The sequence below is a fragment of the Pseudophryne corroboree genome, chromosome 4 (assembly GCF_028390025.1).
Source record: "Pseudophryne corroboree isolate aPseCor3 chromosome 4, aPseCor3.hap2, whole genome shotgun sequence".
Classification (NCBI taxonomy): Eukaryota; Metazoa; Chordata; class Amphibia; order Anura; family Myobatrachidae; genus Pseudophryne; species Pseudophryne corroboree.
In genome coordinates, this window is record NC_086447.1 from 355127661 (window position 1) to 355135017 (window position 7357).

A 7357-nucleotide genomic window follows, 5' to 3' on the forward strand; every position below is an offset into this window, starting at 1 on the left:
GGCAGATGATGAAAAAGCAGAAGTGGTTTGAAACACAGACATGATACTCTCTTTCCAAATTTTACAGAGCATTTTCATTTTACCATCTAAAGTACTCTTGCACCATTCCTTGAAGCACTCAGTATTTTTTATGAACTTTGAGAGTCTCTACAGGGATATTAGACCAGACAACATATGATTCCCATTGTCATCAGATTTGATATACTTACCTGCGGTCAAACCACACTGAGTATGCTCAATCTCGTCTGATCTTGGAAGCCAAGCACTGTGGGCCAGGTCAGTACCTGGGTGGGAGACCACCAGAGAATACCAGGTACTGCAGGTATTTGTATTCAAAACAAACCTAACCCATAGGCATTTCAGTTCAAGGCAATACTGTTAGGTTCTCCTGCTCTGTGCTGCCACGTCGTCATGGCAACCGGGAGACAAGTGCTAGCGGAGTAACCTGAGCGTAGCTGATACTCCGGTTCGGGTCTTTTGCTGTGCAGTGGTTACAGGCTCTGTGCACGGCAGGGGATCCGGTGCTGGTTTTTGTGCTCACAGTCTGTGAGGTCTGAGTGGGGCGTGGACAGCACCTGCTATATAAACCCTCTTCTCAGGTTAGGCAGATGCTGCTGGATCTTTGTTGGTTAGTCAGTTCCTGAAAGCTAGCTAGTACTGTGTAAACTTTGTATTTGTTTGTTGCTTACTGCAAATAGGCCTTGGGATTTGGTATTACACTCTGCCAATCCAGACCTAGCAGTAAGACTGGAGTCAGTCGTTTAACCTGCTGGGGTTCTTTTGCTACTCTGTGAACCTAGCAAGTTTGCGGCTGTATTCTCAGACTTGCCTGCCAAAATCCTTTCTCACTGTGCAAGGTGTTCAGGTGTCAGTTTAGTGGCAGTAAGCTGAACCAGTGCACTGCAAGTGAGGACTAGGATTGTGGAGACTCTCCTTGTGTCTATTATTCCATCTCTGAACAAGGAGTTTACTGCCACACCCGTTGGAAACCCTTTAGGGTTTTGCTGTTGCCCTTAGCAACAGCATTTCGGGTTCTCTACGTATTAAATCACAACATCTCGCTTCTTTCCATCTGAGCATTCCTAATACTAGGGAGACACCCAGTTTCTTAGCCTTTGGGCTTCTCTGTTCACTTTGTGTTTATTTTGTTACCCTATCACCTTCTATGTATGTAATGTCATATTCCCCAGTCTGTCTGTGAGTTCATTTGTTTTGCATCCCTCTCCGTTCAGACACCAGTACATTCCTGCTGGCACTGGTGTGCATAACATATTCAGCAGCCTAATACTCCTGTTGAAATTTTGTGGGAATATGGAGCATACCCCTCAAAATACTTTGCAACAGGTGGTCGATCAGGTGCAGGTCCTGACTCGACAATTTAATGATTTGTCCATTAAAATGCACACCTTGCAGGCCGCTGGCGGAGCTCCCGCAGCAGCAGTGCCTTCAGGGGTTAAGGAGCCGAAAGTAAATCTCCCGGATCGTTTTTCTGGAGATCGCTCGCAGTTCTTTTGTTTCAAGGAGAGCTGCAAGCTATATTTCCAGCTTAGGCCTCAGTCTTCTGGGTCGGAGATTCAGCGGGTGGGCATAGTGATTTCCTTGCTACAAGGAGACCCACAGGTCTGGGCATATGGGTTGCAGCCTGACTGTCCGTCGCTTAAAAGTGTTGATGCTTTTTTTACGGCACTGGGCATGTTGTATGATGACCCTGACAAGACGGCCTCAGCCGAGGCTCAGATTTCGATCCTTAAGCAAGGGCGAAGGCCAGTTGAGGTTTATTGTACGGAGTTTCGGAGGTTGGCCCATGATACCCAGTGGAATGACCCAGCCCTGAGACACCAGTACCGAAGAGGTCTTTCTAACCAGTTAAAAGACCAACTGGTACAATTTCCCTTGCCTGATAGCTTGGATCAGCTCATGCAGTTATCCATTCGGGTGGATAGATGGCTGAGAGAGCGCAGACTTGAAAGGGAGACCGAGGTTTCCTTCTTTCCCAAGGGAACCTCAGACTCTGAGGAATTTTCCGAGGAGCCTATGCAGATTGGGGCTACCCGCCTCTCCTCGCGTGAGAAGACGCGGAGGAGACAGCAGGGGTTATGTTTGTACTGTGGGAATAAAGGTCATGTGGTAGTATCATGCCCAGAAAAGCCGGAAAACTTCAGGGCCTGAGGGTGATGGGAAATATCCTGTCAGGCCAGAAGTCAGAATTTCCCAAGAAGACTTTTATCATTCCGGTGACCTTGAAGATCCTCGGTCAAACTGTCAAGACTGAGGCCTTTGTGGACAGTGGGGCCGACGGGGTTTTTATGGACCGCCAATTCGCCCTGAAACACTCTGTTCCCTTAGTACCCTTGGCATCGGAAATTGAGATTTGTGGGTTAAACGGGGAACCATTATCCCAGGGTAAGATTACCTCTTGCACTAGCCAGATTTCTTTGTTTATTGGAGCCACACACTCTGAAAAATTGTCCTTTTATGTGACTGTCTGTACTTTTGCCCCATTGGTGTTGGGGTTACCCTGGTTAAGGGCCCACAATCCTCAATTTGACTGGGTCTCTGGGGAGATTCTTAGTTGGGGTACTGATTGTTTCAGGAGTTGCTTGAGCCTTCCAGTCAGGCTTTCGCAGCTAAGTTTGCCAGGATTGCCAGGATGTTATGCAGATTTTGCGGACGTGTTCTCCAAAAGAGTTGCAGAGGTACTACCTCCCCATCGCCCCTATGACTGTGCCATTAATTTGTTGCCGAATGCTAAGCTTCCCAAGAGCAGGTTGTACTCCCTGTCTCGTCCTGAGACTCAGGCTATGGCAGAGTACATTCAGGAGAACTTGGCTAAGGGATTTATCAGACCTTCACAGTCTCCAGTTGGGTCGGGGTTCTTCGTGGGTAAAAAGGACGGTTCGTTGCGACCCTGCATCGACTTCAGGGAATTGAACCGTATCACGATTAAAAACTCATACCCACTGCCTCTCATTTCGGTCTTGTTTGACCTGCTTCGTACTGCCACCATTTTTTCTAAGATTGACCTACGCGGTGCGTACAATCTAATCCGAATAAGAGAGGGGGATGAATGGAAGACTGCCTTTAATACCCACTCAGGGCATTATGAATATTTGGTGATGCCTTTTGGGCTCTGTAATGCCCCGGCAGTCTTCCAGGACTTCATGAACGATGTGCTCAGGGAATATTTGGATAGATTCTTAGTTGTATACTTAGATGACATCCTAATCTTCTCCCATTCCCTGGAGGAACATCGGAAGCATGTACGCTTAGTCCTCCAGAAACTCAGAGACCACCGGCTTGGGGCGAAGCTGGAGAAGTGCGAATTTGAAGTTCAGCAAATCGCATTTCTAGGATATATTATCTCCCCAGAAGGTTTCCAAATGGAGGGTTCCAAGGTACAGGCAGTCCTGGATTGGGTGCAGCCCACTAGTTTGAAGGCGCTTCAGCGTTTTCTGGGCTTTGCGAATTTTTATAGACGATTTATCGCTGGATTTTCGTCTATAGTGCCGCCCTTGGTGGCACTCACTAAGAAAGGGGCGGATGTTGCTCACTGGTCTTGTGAGGCCAAAGCGGCTTTTGCCCGTCTCAAAAGGGCATTTGTCTCGGCCAAGGTGCTGCGACACCCAGATCCAGAGCGTCCTTTTGTGGTGGAGGTGGATGCCTCTGAGATGGGTATTGGGGCAGTGCTCTCTCAGATGGGGGTGTCTGATAATCGCCTTCATCCCTGTGCTTACTTTTCCCGTAAATTTTCGCCTGCCGAGATGAATTATGACGTGGGTAACCGGGAATTGTTGGCTATTAAGGATGCACTCGAGGAGTGGAGACACTGGCTTGAGGGGGCTAAGTTTGTGGTCTCAATTCTCACGGACCATAAGAATTTGGCATATTTAGAGTCAGCGAAGTGCCTCAATGCCAGGCAGGCACGATGGGCTTTGTTTTTTGCTCGCTTTAATTTTTTGATAGCATATCGCCCTGGGTCAAAAAACATCAAGGCTGATGCGCTCTCGCGGAGTTTTGCTCCAATCCAAGAGACCACCGAGGAGCCATTGCCCATTGTGTCCCCATCATGTATTAAAGTGGGCATTACCCAGGACCTCTTGTCATTAGTCCTTACAGCACAGGAGCAGGCTCCTCCAGACCTTCCGGTAGGTCTTTTGTTTGTGCCTCCTAGGTTAAGACAGCGAGTGTTCCGGGAATTCCATGCCAAGAAGTCGGCAGGTCACCCGGGTATTGCCAGAACTCGGGAGTTGCTATCTAGGGCGGTGTGGTGGCCCTCGGTGGCTAGGGATGTGGATCAGTGGGTTCGGGCATGTGACATCTGTGCCCGAAATAAGACTCCTAGAGGGGTTCCTGTTGGCCCATTACATCCACTCTCTATTCCATCTAAGCCATGGACCCACATTTCAATGGATTTTGTGGTGGACTTGCCCAAATCCTCGGGGATGACAGCCATCTTGGTTGTCGTTAACAGGTTTTCGAAGATGGCGCACTTCGTTCCATTGGTTGGGCTGCCATCGGCCAGACGCCTGTCTGAATTATTTATGCTGCATGTTGTGCGCCTCCACGGGTTGCCACTTGATGTGGTCTCTGACCGCGGATCCCAGTTTGTGGCCAAATTCTGGAGGGCATTTTGTTCCGATCTCCAGATTTCTGTCAGCTTGTCGTCAGGCTACCATCCGCAGTCTAATGGGCAGACTGAAAGGGTGAACCAGTCCTTGGAGCAGTTCCTCAGGTATTATGTCTCCAAGTGTCAGACTGACTGGGTTGCTCATCTGTCCATGGCGGAGTTTGCCTATAACAACGCGGCTCACTCTGCTACAGGGATCTCTACCTTCCTTTGTGTGTATGGGCATCATCCTAAGGCCAATTCATTTGACCCCCTGGACTCCACGCCTGGTGGTTCCTCTGTGGTTTCGGTCCTTAGAGGTATTTGGAGGAAAGTGAAGAAAGCCCTTGTGTCTGTGTCATTAGTGACCAAAAGGGTTTTTGATAAGCGGAAAAGACCCTGCAGCTTCAAATTAGACCCTGCAGCTTCGTCTGGTTGTCTACCAAGAATTTGAAGTTAAGACAGCCATCTCATAAGTTAGGTCCCCGGTTCATCGGTCCTTATAAGATCACTAGGGTTATCAATCCGGTGGCATTTCAGTTAGATCTACCCCGTTCTTTGGGTATCAATAAAACATTTCATTGTTCCCTTTTAAAACGGGCGATTAGTAATCCTTCTTCCAGTGGAAGACCTTCCCCTCTTCTGATACGAGGCCAGAGGGAGTTTGTTGTTGAAAGGATTCTTGACTCCAAGATGGTTCGGGGTCGGCTGTCATTTTTGGTGCACTGGAAGGGGTATGGCCCGGAGGAGCGGTCGTGGGTGCGCCGTTGTGATCTTCATGCCCCCAGACTGTTACGCTCTTTCTTCTCGCAGTTCCCCGATAAACCCGGTGGTAGGGGTTCTTTGACCCCTTGTCAGAGGGGGGGTACTGTTAGGGTCTCCTGCTCTGTGCTGCCACGTCGTCATGGCAACCGGGAGACAAGTGCTAGCGGAGTAACCTGAGCGTAGCTGATACTCCGGTTCGGGTCTTTTGCTGTGCAGTGGTTACAGGCTCTGTGCACGGCAGGGGATCCGGTGCTGGTTTTTGTGCTCACAGTCTGTGAGGTCTGAGTGGGGCGTGGACAGCACCTGCTATATAAACCCTCTTCTCAGGTTAGGCAGATGCTGCTGAATCTTTGTTGGTTAGTCAGTTCCTGAAAGCTAGCTAGTACTGTGTAAACTTTGTATTTGTTTGTTGCCTACTGCAAATAGGCCTTGGGATTTGGTATTACACTCTGCCAATCCAGACCTAGCAGTAAGACTGGAGTCAGTCGTTTAACCTGCTGGGGTTCTTTTGCTACTCTGTGAACCTAGCAAGTTTGCGGCTGTATTCTCAGACTTGCCTGCCAAAATCCTTTCTCACTGTGCAAGGTGTTCAGGTGTCAGTTTAGTGGCAGTAAGCTGAACCAGTGCACTGCAAGTGAGGACTAGGATTGTGGAGACTCTCCTTGTGTCTATTATTCCATCTCTGACCAAGGAGTTTACTGCCACACCCGTTGGTAACCCTTTAGGGTTTTGCTGTTGCCCTTAGCAACAGCATTTCGGGTTCTCTACGTATTAAATCACAACATCTCGCTTCTTTCCATCTGAGCATTCCTAATACTAGGGAGACACCCAGTTTCTTAGCCTTTGGGCTTCTCTGTTCACTTTGTGTTTATTTTGTTACCCTATCAACTTCTATGTATGTAATGTCATATTCCCCAGTCTGTCTGTGAGTTCATTTGTTTTGCATCCCTCTCCGTTCAGACACCAGTACATTCCTGCTGGCACTGGTGTGCATAACATATTCAGCAGCCTAATACTCCTGTTGAAATTTTGTGGGAATATGGAGCATACCCCTCAAAATACTTTGCAACAGGTGGTCGATCAGGTGCAGGTCCTGACTCGACAATTTAATGATTTGTCCATTAAAATGCACACCTCGCAGGCCGCTGGCGGAGCTCCCGCAGCAGCAGTGCCTTCAGGGGTTAAGGAGCCGAAAGTAAATCTCCCGGATCGTTTTTCTGGAGATCGCTCGCAGTTCTTTTGTTTCAAGGAGAGCTGCAAGCTATATTTCCAGCTTAGGCCTCAGTCTTCTGGGTCGGAGATTCAGCGGGTGGGCATAGTGATTTCCTTGCTACAAGAAGACGCACAGGTCTGGGCATATGGGTTGCAGCCTGACTGTCCGTCGCTTAAAAGTGTTGATGCTTTTTTTACGGCACTGGGCATGTTGTATGATGACCCTGACAAGACGGCCTCAGCCGAGGCTCAGATTTCGATCCTTAAGCAAGGGCGAAGGCCAGTTGAGGTTTATTGTACGGAGTTTCGGAGGTTGGCCCATGATACCCAGTGGAATGACCCAGCCCTGAGACACCAGTACCGAAGAGGTCTTTATAACCAGTTAAAAGACCAACTGGTACAATATCCCTTGCCTGATAGCTTGGATCAGCTCATGCAGTTATCCAATCGGGTGGATAGACGGCTGAGAGAGCGCAGGCTTGAAAGGGAGACCGAGGTTTCCTTCTTTCCCAAGGGAACCTCAGTGTTATGATTCCCGTACTCCAGACCAGAAGAGATCTTATGGCAGAGGTCTGAGTACTGGGAAGATATGCTGGTTGTGGGAGCAGGAGAGCCTAGTAACCCCTGGCGCCCTAACTCCGTTGTCTCGCCCGTGTTATCAGAAATCCCTTGCGAGACTATGGTTGCTTGAGCCCATGGCAGCCGCGTTCGAAGGGCGGATTATGTCTGCCCAACCCCGATGCCCCCGCAGGTCTTAATGGGAGACAAAGGGAA

General features: G+C 49.0%; 1 pseudogene; it reads left to right on the forward strand.

Annotated features, from left to right (window-relative positions):
• The first annotated feature begins 207 nt into the window (after window positions 1-207).
• On the forward strand, window positions 208-325 carry LOC134911969 (5S ribosomal RNA; annotated as a pseudogene).
• Window positions 326-7357: the final 7032 nt, after the last annotated feature.